Below are 17,836 nucleotides of genomic sequence, written 5' to 3'. Positions count from 1 at the left end.
TCAGCTTCTAAGGTAGAATCTACAATGATTAGTTATTTGGAACTCTTCCAATTTACTGTACCACCATTGCACAAATTCTGATGTAGACTTTCTATCATCAATATGTGTGCATCCTTCAACTCTTATCTTCTCCCAAAGACCAAGAACATGTCCTTAGTTCTTTTCAAGTACTTAAGACTATTCTTCACAGCTATCTTGCACTTTTTGCCTGGATTTGACTGATATATGCTCGTGACACTTACAGCATGTACTATATCAAATCACGTATATTGCATGGTATATGTGAGGCTCCTTATAGCCGAAGCATAAGGGATCTTGCTCGTCCGTTGAATCTCTTCAGATGTGTTGGGGCACATCTTCTTGGAGTGATTTATCCCATGCCTAAGGGGTAATAATCCCCTTTTAGAGGTTTTTCATGCCGAACCTCTTCAGCACTCCCTCTATGTACATATGCTGTGATAGGACAAGCATCCTCTTAGATCTATCTTTATAGACCTTAATTTAAAATATAGGATGCTTTCCCAAGGTCTATCATGGAGAATTCCTTACACAACCAAAACTTGACCTAAGTTAGCATGGAAATATCATTGCCAATTTGAAGGATATCATCCACGTACAATATGAAGAATGCAATAGTCCTCCCACTAACTTTCTTATAGACACATGGTTCCTCTTCATTCTTGATGAAATCAAACGATTTGATTATATCGTTGAAACGAGTGTTCCAACTCCGAAATACTTGTTTTTGTCCATGGATGAACCTTTGCAGCTTACAGACCTTGTGATCACCATCATCGTATCATGATATGCTGCAACAGCGAGCAATATTCGAATGGACTTTTGCAATGCTACAGGTGAAAAGTATCCTTATAATCAGTGCCTTCGCACTGACTATAATCTTTCGCCACTAGCCTTGCTTTATAGGTCTCTACCTAGCCATCCAAACTTAATGTTCTCTTGTAGATCCATTTACACCCAATAGGTACTATACCTTCTGGTGGATCCACTAAGATCCAGATTTGGCTGGAATGCATGGAGTCCATCACTGACTTCATCGCTTCTAGCCATCTCCCGGAATCGATGTCTAACATTGCCTCGTTGTAGGTATTGGGATCCTTACCTTGATCCCTATCTCCCATGAGGAATACTTCCTCTACATCCTCTGTAAGCATACCTAAGTACCTTTCAGGCGAACGGGAGATCCTACTAGATTTACGAGGTGGAGGAGGTACTACGTGTACTGGCTTAATATGAATAGGTTCTATAGGCACAATGGCTCGTTGCTCTTTAGAGACCTTTTTCTTAGAGCTCATTTTTTCCTCCCACTACCTCTATCAAGGATAAACTATTTTCATGAAGATAGCATGGCGTCTCACAAACACTTTGTGATCCTTTGGGACGTAAAAATCGTATCCTAATAACTCTTTCAGGATATCTAATAAAACGAGCATTAATTGTCCTATCCTCTAACTTGTCCGCCTGTTGTCGCTTGACGTGGGCTGGACATCCCCAAATCTTGAGATGACCAAGACTCGGCTTCTTACCATGTCATATCTTATATGGTGTGGTAGGAACAGACTTTAGAGGGAATTCAATTCAATAAGTAAATAGCTGAAAATAGGGCATCTATCTAGAGAAACATGGGTAAATCAGTGAAGCTCATCATGGATCGGACCATATCCAATAGAGTCCGATTCCTCCTCTCTGACACTCCGTTGAGCTGAGGTGTACAAGGAGGAGTCCATTATGAAACTGTACCATTCTCTTTGAGATAAGCACGGAACTCTCCACTAAGGTATTCACCTCTTCGATCTGATCGAAGAACCTTAATGAGTTTTTCTGTTTGTTTTTCTACTTCATATTTAAACTCTTTGAACCTTTCAAAAGTTTCAAATTTTGTGTGTCATACACATATCCATATCGTGAGTAATCATCGGTAAATGAAGTAAAAAAAAAATTATAACCCCTAGCCTGCACATCGAATGGGCCACACACATTAGTGTGTACTGGGATAAGTATTTCAGTGGTCCTCCCTGTGTCCTACAAAGGATAACTTGGCCATCTTTCCTTGAAGGCAGAATCCACAAATCGAATATGACTCGAAAGTCAATGAGCCCAAAAGCTCATGTTTCTCCAATTTGTTTATTCTGTCTTCTCCTATATGGCCAAGCCTGAGGTGCCATAAATACTTTAGATTTATCTCATTTTTAGATCTTTTAGATCCTATGGTATTCACTGTTTGCTCAGATATATTCACAGATACATCCATATGTATGTGATAGAGACTGTCAATCATAAAACCACATTGAACCAATTTATTTCTCAAATAAATGGAATAGTAGTCTTATAAAGATCTTTCTGTGCTAAGATACAGAAATCAAATTTCTGCTAGCAATAGGTAACAGTTTCTAAGTATCCTGAGCATATCTGACATACCTTCTGAAGGTCTGTCCCCCTTTATATTCTTTATGCTTTTCCATGTATGTAGGACAGTTCCTCTTCCAATGGTCGTCCATGATGCAATGGAAACATTTTTCCTTGCAATTGACCTTTTCTTCGAACTTCCTTATTTGGCATTTTCTCGATCTTCTATTTCTTCGCAGGCTTTTTCTCCTTCCAAATAGACTCTCTCTTGGAAGTAGAAACCAACTCAACAGTGAGAACGATGCCCCTTGAACTCTTCAACGTCCCTAAGGTAGTTACCAATTCTGTTTTGGTGCATACAATCTTGTTCATATGGTAATTTACTATAAATTGTTCATATGAAGCTAGAAGGGATTACGGGATCAAATCCGTTTGCAGTTCCTTGTGCATGGTCATGCCGAGCTTCTCAAGCTTCTTTAAGTCCTTTATCATGGTCAAATCATGATCATGGACATACTGCCCATCGCGCATCTTTGCCTTGAAGAGCCTCTTGGACACTTCAAAACATGCTGTGCGACTCTGATCACCATACAACTCTTGCAGGTGATTTAATATGTCCCTGGCAGTCTTCATGTTCTCATGCTAGCATTGAAATTCTTTGGACATGGATGCCATTGTGCAGCACCTAACTTTATTGTCATTGTTCGTCCACTTTAGCATGCGTCTTACGCTGATCAGTGATCGGACAGATTGGTAGCACGGAGATTCCATGGTCTAGCACATACCCTAATTTCTCATAATTCAAAATTATTTTTGAAATTTGCTGAGCCAGTCTTTATAATTGGATTTGGTCAAACGGTTGTTCTATAGGATATGAGTTAAAAGTCTAGAAGCTGACTTTATAATCCTCAGAGAGTAAAGATTCTAGTTAGAATTTTGTACTTGATCCTAATTTGTTCTAGGGTCTTTTAGAACAAATGTACCTCCCACTATTTTCTCGAATCCCTCACACTCCCCTGGTAGGAAAACGGAAATCCTACGTGACTAGGGTTTCTAGTGGGTACTGTGGTCTCACCAATCTACATGGCACCTCACCTAACAGTTATTGGTGACACATAGATGGATGAGTGTACAACTCTTGTACAATGCTTCTCAAGCATGTTGCAGTGCAACTTGGTCTCTAAGCCATGAAGACCTCACCTAACAGTTATTGGTCCCATTTCTTAGTTAAGTCAGACCCACCGTATAACCGTAGGAATAAGTCGTCATTGGGTCCTCACCTAACAGTTATTGGTGCCCAACCCCACCTTTACCCTACAACATCTCATGTCTATAGAGAGGTCCAGCCCCGCGATGCAACTTGCCCACTGTATCCAGCCGAGACAAATCAACATCAGAAAGACCTTAGCAGCTCTACTACAGTGGAAGACCTATTGACTTAATATCGTTTAATCAGGTCTTAGTGTTTGCAACTTGAGCTCTTCATAAGAGGTATCGAACAATTGGCCAGATAAGCAGGTGGGAGGCTCTCCTTACTCAGAGAGTAAGGTCCTAATTAAGTAACCACCTTTCATGCTTTCCTAGACACCAATTAGATCAATTAATCTAATATGACCCGCTCATGTTGGTTCACTCTCGACTTGATTGAGGAGGTTTTAGTTTAGGTCTCTTTCGATTGGCAACTTGCATCTTATGCACACTTCCATCTACCCGCTATGCATAGGCATAAACATTAAACATCCAGGCATATATATAAGAAAGTAAATGTAACTGGTGATGATCATGGATCCAGGATGGGTCATAGTACAAGCACATGCACGTCAATTGGTTTGATCGTCTTCAACTCTTGACTCGATCTTGATCCCTTAGGTTCAATTGTAATCAACTCCTTGATCCATCTTCAATCAACCTATGATCTCAATCCGCGCAAGGCTTGCTTGTAGGAGGCATACATCGATCAACCATCGACGTGCAACATACATCACAGATTACATCCCAGATAAAATTCAAAATAAAAGAATAATTACAACCCCTTTTCGATGAGACACGCAGGTCTCTAATACATGAATTTAAGATGCTCGTAGGCATCTGAAAAAATGATTTACATGTTATCACATAACATCACAGAACACTTCAGGCATTGCAGAACATTTCAGCACATTCACAAAAGGGTCATCTATGATCATCCCCATTCGCATCACATGCATAATTTTAATTTACAGATCTGAAACTTAATTGATTACCTCATCTCATGAGTCGCTGATCATGCAAGGGATGATTCTTAAATAATTGTAATCATATTAATTACATAACATAATCATTAATCAATGCATACCAAAATTTAGCATGCAGAAAAATTCTGCAACCTGAAATTCTGCATGCATAAAAATCAGCAGGTATAATCCTTTAATTTTCAGATCTAATATGCCTTGATCTAATATACCACTGTTGGAAACCTGCCCATGCCGCAGAAAATTAAAAATTTTTCAGATGCAGCAGAAGAGGCATGCACGGGGTCATACGTTCATCTCATGAACGTTATTTCAAAACTGTTCGTAGATGGATTAGGATTAAAACTTTTTAAACAATTAGGAAGACCAGATCTTCACCTTGTGCGGGTAGATGATCACCGCAAACTGAAGTTCGTGATTTTGGAAGAAGGTTCGCTTGAAGCCGCACATGCGTCCGGCCTCTACGGGTATCCACACGAAGCAGAGGACCAATCCAAACACTTTAATCTCCCCGGGGTGCTAGCTCCCTTGCAGAGATTTGTTTTGATGGCTGATCACCTCCTTCTCAATCAACTCTTAAATGTCAGAGGGAGGATGAAGAAGAAGAAGACTCCAGGGAGAAGAATCAAAAGGCTAGTTGCAGCCTTTTGATTTCCCTGCGTTGGAACCAAGGATGAAGGCCAAGAGGAGGTGCACGGCTCCTCTTCTTTTTCCTTTGCTGATGGCGGCTGAAAACCCAAGAGAAAAGGGTGGCTCACGGCTGAAAGGAGGGGGAAAAGAATTCACCTAGGGTTTGTTCCTTTACCTCCTTATAAAGACACATGAAGCTCCTATATTTTAGGAGCTTTATGTTTTTCCTTTTGGAGCCAAGAAGAGGGGCGCACGCCCCTCTTCTCTTCTCTTTGATTTCGGCCAAGGAGGAGGTTCTCCTCATCACGCATGCCCTACTTGATCCAATCAAGTGGGGCGTGGGGTCTAATGCAAGGTGGTCTAGTCCTCTTCCAAAGAGGATTAGGTGCACCTATTTGTTTTCCCTTCAAATCCTAATCCAATTAGGATTTGATTGAACCATGACTCAATTGGACCTTTCAATCCTAATCAAATTAGGAGTCATCATAATTCATTAGATTAATAATTAATTAGGACTTAAGAAATTCTAATCCAATTAGGACTTATTTAATTTTAGTCCTAATCCAATTAGGACTCTACTTTGAATCCGAAGTCCTAATCCAATTAGGACTTCTTAGGAATCCTATTCTAAGTAGGAATCCAAATTGAATTCAAAATCCTAATCTAATTAGGATTGTAGGAATCCTGCTCCAAGTAGGACTCCCAGTCCTAGTCCAAGTAGGATTCCCAGTCCTAATCCAATTAGGACTCTAGGAATCCTACTCCAAGTAGGATTCATATTTTAAGTCCAATTAATTAATTCCCAGTGTTCCTTCTTCAACTGATTATCAATCGAATTGATTACTCGTGATTCATAATCACTATTCAACCATCGGATCGGTCAATACTTCTAGTGTGTGTGACCCCATAGGTTCTATTCCGACTGGTAGTGAGATATATTATGATCTCTATCACAATATCATTGAAAACTCCTTTCAATGGGTTGGAACGATTCCAACTCAACTTATTAGGATTTATCGATCATCGAGAGAATCCCTATGAGTCCCACCATCCACCAGTGACACCTAGCAGCATGTAGTGGCCACCCAGCAGAATGGAATGATGAACCTCTAGGTACAGTTGTCATGTGATACAGTCCTTCTATCGGGGATCCCTACGGACCGGAGGTCATGGATAACTCGTCAAACCTCGTTATCTGTCATATGTCTAGATTTATTCGACTTGAGTTCGAGAGTAGAAAACTCTTTTCCACTATATATTCTGCCCTGGCCAAGGTCTTAAAACTCAGTCTAATAAATCACATAGGATCACTCCTCATCTATCAAGATCGATAGATTCCATGTAAGTGCATACCCTACTCCTACAGTGAACCTACTGCGGCCAATCTACACAACAAGGATCCATATGACTAGAGACCATGTGTATGTACAGTCAAACTACAATAACCTCACTGTGAGTAGCCGAAGCACTGCAAGTCAAAGGACCAGTCACACTACTGCAACATCAAGCAAGTCACTGACGAGTGGATAGACATCCAAGTGACTTCTTGTCTTGGTCACGCTTAGTACCCTTGTTCTCTAGCAAGCACCTGCACTATCACTTCAGTGTCCCTATACTGTGGACTCGAGTCTCGTCCATCCATAAGAAAAGCGATGTGGGCACTGATCAGATCGATCACCGTCCTCGTGATGATCCATTGATCAGGAGCATTTAGAAATTAATCACCAATGATACATGGCTCAAATTCTCAACTCTTGAGAATATGTATCATCATCTTATTAATTCCTTGGACGATTCATAGACACATAAACAATATGAATGAAAAGAATGCCTATTTATTAATCAATAATAATAAAGTCAAGTACAAAATTATGTCCCAGAATTAATAATGTGTTAGGCAGATTGGCTTCTAGGACATACTTCTAACATAAATGTCAATCGTCAGCATGTTGATGATTGAATTTTGTAAATGAATTGATAAATCAATAAAGTATTTTTTGGCATTATTCATCATTTTACATCTTCAAATGGACTCTTATATGATGAAGTCCTTAGGACTTATTAATGATAAAGGAGGATTTATCTTCGAGTCCTTAAACTAGTTTGCGACCAAATGATATGTTGTTACAAGGACGACAGCATTATCGAGATTAGGTCGTTGTGTGACATATACGTTGGTTGTCCTCTTAACCAAGAAGTGTGGAGATACTGGTATGCCACACATGTGAAGTGTAGGAGTACATTTCACTGAACGTGACCAATTCCGGAATGCTCTACTGTCAAGAGATGTTCCGAGTGGATATGGGTATAAGTTTGGCTTTCTAACCTGAGACCGCAACCTGTGACTAGCAAGCAACTCATTGTACTTTGGTACCAGGTGATGCAAAAATAAAATTGTTCTCCCAAGTGCAGGAGAATCGCACAAGTAGTAAATTCTCGGGAGTCCGAGGTCGAATCCTCAAGAAACGATTTATAGATTATTAGTGTAATTTTTAGATTAATTAATTCAATAAATTTATGGATTAAAATGATGTTTTGATTTTCAGAAATTAAAAGCAGAGAATAATATATCAATAAACAAAGTTATATGAAATAAAGATGGTAGGGATCTGGAATCCCCCTTGATGATATTGCATCCAAGAAATAAGCTCTAAGATTCTTGATTAAAAATTAATTGTAGGATAGATCTAATCGTGGTATATGTTTCATGAACATATGAACTCAATTTCTAAGCATTCATCGTGCTTTCTACGTCTACGACGAATCAAATACTAAAGCAATCCATATATCAATAATCATAATCCATTAAAAAGCTATCTACGAAATAACTATGCATGGATCAAGAACATATCAATAAATATAAGTCATTCAAAGCAAAAGTTTAGAGTTTACTTCAAAGAGCAATACATCAAAGGTTCCTCCATCTCCCTCCCTAAGAAATCAGCCACTCATTGAAAACATTAATCCCCCTTTCATTTTTTTCTTTTTCTTTTTGGAAACAGGGGAGGCCCTGTTTCCCTTTCTTTTTTTTTTCTTTTGACAGAGGGCTACTCCTCTGTTTCACCGAATGGGAAGGAATAACATCCCCCCAGCCGAGCGGAAGCCTCATATAGCTCGTGCGATGGATCCCTGATCCAGTTGCGAAATATCCGAACGCGGAATCATGGGATTTGGATCACGGAACGATCGCAGGCGTTGGGCGCGGGAGATTCGGACGCGGATACTTGACTGGGACTCGGATGATTGCGAATCCCGGAAGAATCGGATGCTGGTTTGGAGGATGCGGAAATGGGAAGCTTCACGGGAGAAGCTGGAGCGTGAACGCTCGGTGGTAGCTTGGGAGATCTGAACCGTGGATGGCTCGCGGAAGATGCTTGCAGACGTTGTGATGCTGGGAGATTCGGACGTGGCATGCTGGGAGGCTTCACGGATGAATCGCTGATGTTAAGATGTGTGGACTGCGAGGAAGACGGAAGAGCTGGGACGCATACGCTGAGATCACGGTGGATTTTGCACGCGGACGTGGCATGCTGGGATTCTGGATGCAATCTCAGATGGCTGAAGTCGGGACGGCTGGATCGCAGCTGATACGGGCTGAGACGCTTGCGAACGGAAGAGCTGGAAAATCGCCGGGAAGAGGCGGAAGACGCATGCGTTCGTGAGGAGCTCGAACGTGGACCGCTGAAGATCTGGGGATGCTGGGATTCTGTGAACGTGGAAGCTTGGGAGGAAGGAAATCCGAGACGCGTGGGATGCGAAGATGCTCGGGATGGTTGCGGACGCTGGGTCACGGACGCGGATGAAATGCTTCATGGGATGCTGACCGGCTGGGCTTGAACGCTTGGGATTGGTTGGAACTCGGGTGCAAGATAGCTTCACAAGCGGGGAAGACGGACTGCTGGTGCTTGGGCTAAGATGCAGAAGAAGCTGGGTCGCACGAGATGCTGGGAAAGGAAAATGAAGCTGCGACGAAGTGGACCGCTGAACTTGACCTCCTTTTAGTGTGCAACTGGGGTCGTCCATGCGGTTGGCTGGTCACCTATAGTGATGCATCTTTTTGAACCCAATGTGCATTTTAGCTTTGATTTCTGATCACCTGTACCCCACAAAAATATAATATTAATGCGGCAATTTTATCATTATTTGTTAGCAATAATACTAATTTAAGTGATGTATAGATCGCACTTTTGTGCTCTCATCACACCCCCCAACTAGCTTATTACTAGTCTCTAGCAATTAACAAGCAATTAATAAAATGAGAGTACAAAAAGTGTTGGTTGGTCCTTTGATGTTTTATTAGAACTAATTGCATAAAATTAAGATAAGTACTCACTTTCGTAGGAATCACAATTGCACTTAGCACGTGCAACAAGCCGTTAAACCCCTAGGTTACCCTAGTGGACGAGTGTTGTCTCGTGAGGGTTTTCAGGGATGTTACCCACAAACATCATGAATTATATGACATGAGATTCTAATAAAAATAAACCCTAAGCTAATACACATGTAATTAATTGACAAATATTTTCAAGTATGGCAACTGTCAAAGCAAGGAATATAAAAGTGTAGTGTGCATCAAATCATATGACTTTCTCAGAGTACTAATACCTCCACCACAACAGAGCACCGCCTGAGTTTTAGGTGCACTACTCAAGTCCACATATGTTTTCTACACTTTATTAGAACCTGATCCATCAAATTTTCAGAATATCACATGTTGTCTAAATCTGTCAAGAATGGTTCGCATGTAAAGAAAGAGTTATCAATCTCAACTAAACAACCTGGGTACACGGAGGTCCAATACAATGGAGTCAAACCAGCCATTACCACATGTCACTAGGTTCAGTCCAACCAACCCTATTCATGCTTATTTTTATTTTTATTTTTAAACACATATGAAGATTACAATAGTCCAACCCCATTAGGCTCTAGTAAGATCCATATAACGAGCTTTCAGCCAATGACCCCCGATCCAGTTGGCTCAAGACATTAGGTGAAACACCCCTCGGGCTTAATTACTCGAATCAGACTACGCCACGAGGCCAGACTTGTCATCATAAGGATTTTTTTTTTTTTTTTTACAATTATGCAAGAAAAGAGAAGATAGACTGAACCATATATATATTTTTATTATATATGTAACTGCATCGTGACTATAGGTCAACCAAGGTCGGATCATAAGGCACCTAAGTAATCTAGTCGGGATATTCAACCTCTATCTTTATGTGAAAACCAAATCCTGAACCTTATGGTACGAACAAGGATACTCATACTTCTTTTATGGATAAGGCTAACAAAAATGCAATTAACAAATGTGAAGTCCTGAGGCTTTTCTATTATCATTAAGTACACGTGTGGGGATCTAATAATAGGTCTCTGATCAATCATAATATGCATGTGTTCCTTGCCTTAATAGTTGCACAAACTCAATATGAAAATACATGTGCATTTGCTCAGAAAAGAAAGTAATAGAATAAATCAAATGCAAAAACTTTTTTTTTTTTTTTTTTTGCAAAATATTTCCCTCCCCCCAACTTAAATATTGCATTGTCCTCAATGTAAAAGATGCAAGAAAGCTATATGTGAGAAACAATAGAGAAAAGAATATTAGAGAGAAGAAGAATACCTTGAGCTGTTGATTTCCAGAAAAGGAGACCTACAAAATAAGAAAAAAAATAAAAGAAAAAAAATAATTCTAACTAATATACACATACCTTGGCCTTCATGCTCAGTCATAAGAAGGCTCCTCCAAGGGAAAGGAGTCCTCTTCATTGCAAAATTCTCAAGAAAAGGTTTTAATCTTTGTCCATTTACCTTAAAAATTGTGCCATCCTGTGGATTTTCAATTTCAACTGCCCCGTGTGGAAAACCAGTTTTTACAATGAAAGGACCTGTCCATCTTGATAGTAACTTTCCAGGAAACAGATGTAAGCGAGAGTCATACAAAAGAACTTTTTGTGTAGGTTCAAAAGATTTTCTTAGAATTGAGTTATCATGCCTAATTTTCATTCGTTCTTTACAAAGTCTAGCATTGTCATACGCATCCCGACGAATTTCATTCAATTCACTTAATTGTAATTTTCTAGCGAAACCAGCATCTGACAATTCAAAGTTTAATTTTCTAATGGCCCAATATGATTTATGCTCTAATTCAACAGGTAGATGACATGCTTTTCCATAGACTAGCCGATACGGGGACATACCAAGAATAGTTTTATAAGCAGTACGGTAAGCCCACAATGCATCAGAAAGTTTTAAAGACCAGTCTTTGCGTGATGGATTCACCGTTTTCTCTAAAATTCGTTTAATCTCCCGATTGGCTAGCTCTACTTGGCCACTAGTCTGCGGGTGATAAGGAGTTGCAATTCTATGAGTGATATCGTACTTTCGTAATAGGATCTCAAAAGGCTTATTACAGAAATATTTTCCCCCATCACTAATTATAACCTTGGGCATCCCAAATCGTGAAAAAATATTTTCTTTTAGAAATTTCAAAACAGGTTTGTGATCATTAGTTCTACAGGCAACAGCTTCTACCCATTTTGACACATACTCAACACCAACTAAAATATACTCATATCCAAAAGACGGTGGGAATGGGCCCATGAAATCGATGCCCCAAATGTCAAAAATTTCAATAGCAGTAATGGGCTGAAGAGGCATCATTTGCCTACGAGTTAGACTTCCAACACGTTGACATGGGTCACATGTCCTACAGAACTCATGGGCATCTTTAAATAGTGTAGGCCAATAAAAACCACATTGCAACACCTTAGCTGCCGTTTTCTTAGATGCAAAGTGTCCTCCACAAGCACTGGCATGACAAAAAGAGAGTACACTTTGTATCTCATGTTCCGGAATGCATCTTCTAAAGATTTGATCATTGCAATACTTGAACAAATAAGGAGCATCATAATAATAATTTCTTACTTCACGCAAGAAATTATTCTTATCCTTCGATCCCCAATGCTCCGGCATCCGGTTAGTGACAAGAAAGTTTACAATATCAGCATACCATGGCATAGTAGAAAGTGCAAACAATTGCTCTTCAGGGAACGAGTCCTTGATGGGCAACTGTGGCACCGAATCATTAAAAACTAGCCGTGATAAATGGTCAGCAACCACATTCTCTACTCCCTTTTTATCTTTGATAGTGATGTCAAATTTTTGGAGTAAAAGAATCCATCGTATTAAGCGTGGTTTAGCCTCTTTCTTATCCAGTAAATATTTTAGCGCTGCATGATCCGTAAAGATAACAATAGGAGCACCAAGGATATAAGAGCAAAATTTGTCTAATGCAAATACTACTGCAAGTAATTCCTTTTCGGTGGTGGTGTAATTCATTTGAGCATCATTTAAAGTTTTGCTTGCATAGTAAATGACATATGGCTTATTATCCTTGCGTTGTCCTAGGACAGCTCCTATCGCATAGTCACTAGCATCGCACATGATCTCAAAAGGTGATGACCAATCAGGTGGTCGCACGATGGGTGCAGTGCTAAGCATAGCCTTCAATTTTTCGAATGCCTCTTGACATGTTTCAGTCCAATTGAACGGTGTATCAAGGGATAGGAGGTTACATAATGGTCGAGCTATGACACTAAAGTCTTTGATGAACCTCCTATAAAATCCAGCATGACCCAAAAATGATCTAACATCTCTAACCGTTTTGGGTGCAGGTAGCTTGGCGATTAAGTCAATCTTGGCTCTATCAACTTCCATGCCCTTCGATGAAACAATATGTCCTAGGACAATTCCCTTTGGCACCATGAAGTGGCATTTCTCCCAATTCAGTATCAGGTTCTTTTCTATACACCGAGCTAAGACAGCTTGTAAATGTAGTAAACAATCATCAAAAGAATCGCCAAAAACAGAAAAATCATCCATGAACACTTCCAAAAACTTCTCGTTCATGTCTTCAAAAATACTGAGCATGCATCTTTGAAATGTTGCAGGTGCATTACATAACCCGAACGGCATCCGACGGAAAGCGAATGTACCAAAAGGACAAGTGAAAGTAGTCTTCTCTTGATCTTCTGGTGAAATCTCGATTTGGTAGTATCCGGAATAGCCATCGAGAAAACAATAAAAATTATGTCCTGCAACTCTTTCCAAAACTTGGTCTAGGAAGGATAAGGGAAAGTGATCTTTCCTAGTGACCAAATTCAATTTTCGATAGTCAACACACATGCGCCAACTCGTGGGGACACGAGTCGGGACTAACTCACCCTGCTCATTTTTGACTACCGTCAGACCTGCTTTTTTGGGCACGACTTGAGTAGGACTTACCCACTTGCTATCGGAAATTGGGTAAATAATACCCACGTCAAGCAACTTGAGGACTTCTGCTTTAACCACATCTCTCATCGTAGGATTCAACCTGCGTTGCATTTGCCTTGTGATTTTGGCATTGTCCTCCAAATATATCCGGTGCGTGCAAATTAAAGGGCTAATCCCCTTCAAGTCTGCAATAGACCACCCTAAAGCTCCTCTATGATTCTTTAGAACACCAAGTAATTTTCTTTCTTGGGCATGATCAAGATCAGATGAGATGATTATAGGAAAAGTGTCATCGGATCCAAGAAAGGCATACTTGAGTTCCTTCGGTAAAGGTTTCAACTCGAGCTTAGGTGCTTGTTCATGGGATGGTACTATCTTTGTTCCTCGAGATGGCAAATGTTCAAATTCCTCTATTCTCGGTCTCCACCCATTGACCATCATAACATCCGAATTATCTAAACCAGGTGGGACCACATCATTAGCAGTACCTTCAGAACACCAATCTATTAAATCATTGTCGGCCGATTCAGTAAATGTTTCTTTTAACAAATATTCTTCCGCAATGGTTTCAACCCATTCAACTTCTTTACTTTCTTCATGATCACTGGGTTGTTTACCTATACTAAAGACGTTCAGTTCCAAGGTCATATTTCCAAAAGAAAGCTTCATGACACCATTCCTACAATTGATCAATGCATTAGAAGTTGCAAGGAATGGGCGTCCTAAGATGACCGGAATCTGAGATGGTGAATTGGAAGCCGGATGTGTGTCCAGTACGATAAAATCAACAGGAAAATAGAACTTGTCTACTTGGACCAACACATCTTCGATAATTCCTCTAGGGACCTTCACTGACCTGTCAGCTAATTGTAAGGTGACAGTTGTTGGTTTCAACTCACCCAAACCGAGTTGCTCATATACCGTATATGGCAACAAGTTCACACTCGCCCCTAAATCTAGCAATGCTCGCTCAATCCTAAAATTGCCAATGATGCACGAGATAGTTGGGCAACCTGGATCCTTATATTTAGGAAGAATGTTATGCTGTAAAATTGCACTCACATTTTCAGCCAGAAATGCCTTCTTCTGGACATTTAAACGACGCTTGACAGTGCACAAATCTTTTAAAAATTTTGCATAGGAGGGCACTTGTTTGATTGCATCAAGAAGAGGTACATTGATTTTTACTTGCTTAAAAAGCTCAAGAATTTCAGAGTTTGGTTCAAGCTTTTGCAAGGGCTTTAATCTTTGTGGAAATGGTGCAGGAAAAGGACATTCAATTTTTTCAGTAGATGTTGGTGCTTCAGTTTCTTCATTATCCTTTTTTTTTGTCTTGGGAGGGTCAGAATTAGGTATGACTTGTGTTTGTTCTGGGACTGGTCGGTCAATAACCTTTCCACTTCGCAAAGTTATTATACTCTTTGCTTGTTCTTTATGCGAAGTTGAAGATGATGCATTGCTACCGCCATAGATTTGAGGATTAGGTTGTGGTTGAGCTGGTAGCTTACCTTTCTCTTGAGCACTTAAAGCAGTGGTCAGCGTTGTCAGTTGATTTCTTAAGTCATCATTGATTTTAGCTTGACCTTGCATGAAAGATTGCAAAGTTTCTTCGAGACTGGGTTTTTGAGGGGGTGCGTGTGCATAATGAGGTTGCGGTGGTGGAGGAGTTGGGTTATATACTTGTTGAGGTTGGTCATTCCTCCACCTGAAATTTGGATGGTTCTTCCATCCAGGGTTGTAAGTACCCGAAAAAGGATTATTAAAAGATTTTTGATATGTATTCATAACATTGGCCTGATCATGCAAGACTTCCTTGAATGCGGGTATTGTGGGGCAATCAGTGGTGAGATGACCAGGCATCTCACAAATCCTACAACACTCGCTGTTATGTTCTAAGGTCTTGACGGGTTCAATCCTTCTAAGTTCAATTTCCTCTACCTTCCTAGTAAGGGCTGCCATTTTAGCCTGAATATCATCCTGAGTACTAAGGTTATAAAGGCCCCCTTGTCCAACGCTAGTAGGCTTAAGCAAAGGTTTATTCACTCTATCCCCTGTATCCCATAATTGTGCAGTCTCTGAGAGAGAATCTAAATAATCCCATGCCTCATCGGGTTGCTTTTCCAAAAATAGACCATTACACATAGTCTCTATAAATTGTTTTAATTGTGGAGACAACCCTTCGTAAAAGAAACTAATGGTTCTCCATGTTTCAAACCCGTGATGAGGACAAGAGAGAAGCAAATCTTTAAATCTCTCCCAGCATTCATAAAATGTTTCATGGTCTTTTTGTTGGAAGTTACTAATGTGTCTTTTCAAAAAGTTAGTCCTTTGTACGGAAAAGAATTTTTTCAAGAATTCTCTTTGCATATCCTGCCATGTTCTTAGCGATCTAGGTCTCAAGGAGTTCAGCCATGTTTTGGCTTTATCCTTTAAGGAAAAAGGAAACAAGGTCAATTTAAGGACATCTTCCGATACATTTGGCACTCTAAATGTGATGCTAATTTCCTCAAAATCCTTAAGGTGAAGATAAGGGTTCTCAGATTTCATTCCATGATACTTTGGCAGCAATTGAATTACTCCTGGTTTGATTTCAAAGTGTCCTACATTTTCAGGAATAATCATGCATGAAGGTTGACTAGTCCTAGTGGGATGTAAGTATTGTCGAAGTGTCATAACTGGAGGTCTACCTTCATTACCATGGTGACTTCCTACATCATCATCAGCCATCTCACCAGATCTGAGATTTTGCGAAAAAGTTTCAATAATGTGATCTAAGGAATTGTCAAAAGGTTGTCGACTCAGACGTCCAGTGTTGTCCCTATTCCAACCTAGCATACAAAATTTCAGAGTTTATTTATTTGTTTGTTTTTTTTTTTGTTTTTTATTTTATTTTTTTTTAATGATTACCCTTGATCTTTTCTTAAAGTTCTTATCAATTTTCAAGTAGCAACAAGGGTTAATAAGATATGATGATAATAAAATTCTGATTCTAAACAAAAAAATTAAACACAAAAAATTCAAAGGAGACAGCAGCAAAGTTTATATTAATTTAATGGTCGTAAAAGTATCAGAATATCAATCAGACCGTTCAGATGAAAGAAACATGTGTCCTACAGCAGCCGACGAAATTTGAATGCAATCAGACGGTGGATTACTTAGATATCAGAGTTTGATGCAGACTATGCAGGGAATAAAAAAAACAGCAATAAAGATTTTTTATTTTTTTTTGAAAGAAAAAGACTAAATACTAAGATACTGATTAAATCTAAAATTATACTAATAAATCAGCCGTTCCCCGGCAACGGCGCCAAAAACTTGATGCAAAAATAAAATTGTTCTTCCAAGTGCAGGAGAATCGCACAAGTAGTAAATTCTCGGAAGTCCGAGGTCGAATCCTCAGGGAACGATTTATAGATTATTAGTGTAATTTTTAGATTAATTAACTCAATAAATTTATGGATTAAAATGATGTTTTGATTTTCAGAAATTAAAAGCAGAGAATAATATATCAATAAACAAAGTTATATGAAATAAAGATGGTAGGGATCTGGAATCCCCCTTGATGATATTGCATCCAAGAAATAAGCTCTAAGATTCTTGATTAAAAATTAATTGTAGGATAGATCTAATCGTGGTATATGTTTCATGAACATATGAACTCAATTTCTAAGCATTCATCATGCTTTCTACGTCTACGACGAATCAAATACTAAAGCAATCCATATATCAATAATCATAATCCATTAAAAAGCTATCTACGAAATAACTATGCATGGATCAAGAACATATCAATAAATATAAGTCATTCAAAGCAAAAGTTTAGAGTTTACTTCAAAGAGCAATACATCAAAGGTTCCTCCATCTCCCTCCCTAAGAAATCAGCCACTCATTGAAAACATTAATCCCCCTTTCATTTTTTTCTTTTTCTTTTCGGAAACAGGGGAGGCCCTGTTTCCCTTTCTTTTTTTTTTCTTTTGACAGAGGGCTACTCCTCTGTTTCACCGAATGGGAAGGAATAACATCCCCCCAGCCGAGCGGAAGCCTCATATAGCTCGTGCGATGGATCCCTGATCCAGTTGCGAAATATCCGAACGCGGAATCATGGGATTTGGATCACGGAACGATCGCAGGCGTTGGGCGCGGGAGATTCGAACGCGGATACTTGACTGGGACTCGGATGATTGCGAATCCCGGAAGAATCGGATGCTGGTTCGGAGGATGTGGAAATGGGAAGCTTCACGGGAGAAGCTGGAGCGTGGACGCTCGGTGGTAGCTTGGGAGATCTGAACTGTGGATGGCTCGCGGAAGATGCTTGCAGACGTTGTGATGCTGGG

General features: G+C 39.7%; 1 pseudogene; it reads left to right on the top strand.

The window, feature by feature from the left end:
• Window positions 1-15,714: 15,714 nt before the first annotated feature.
• LOC120106824 lies at window positions 15,715-15,812 on the top strand (annotated as a pseudogene).
• The last annotated feature ends 2,024 nt before the right edge of the window (window positions 15,813-17,836 follow it).

The sequence above is a fragment of the Phoenix dactylifera genome, unplaced genomic scaffold (assembly GCF_009389715.1).
Source record: "Phoenix dactylifera cultivar Barhee BC4 unplaced genomic scaffold, palm_55x_up_171113_PBpolish2nd_filt_p 000651F, whole genome shotgun sequence".
NCBI lineage: Eukaryota > Viridiplantae > Streptophyta > Magnoliopsida > Arecales > Arecaceae > Phoenix > Phoenix dactylifera.
Note: the sequence above shows the minus strand (reverse complement) of the source record. Positions and strands in the feature narration are given on the sequence as shown.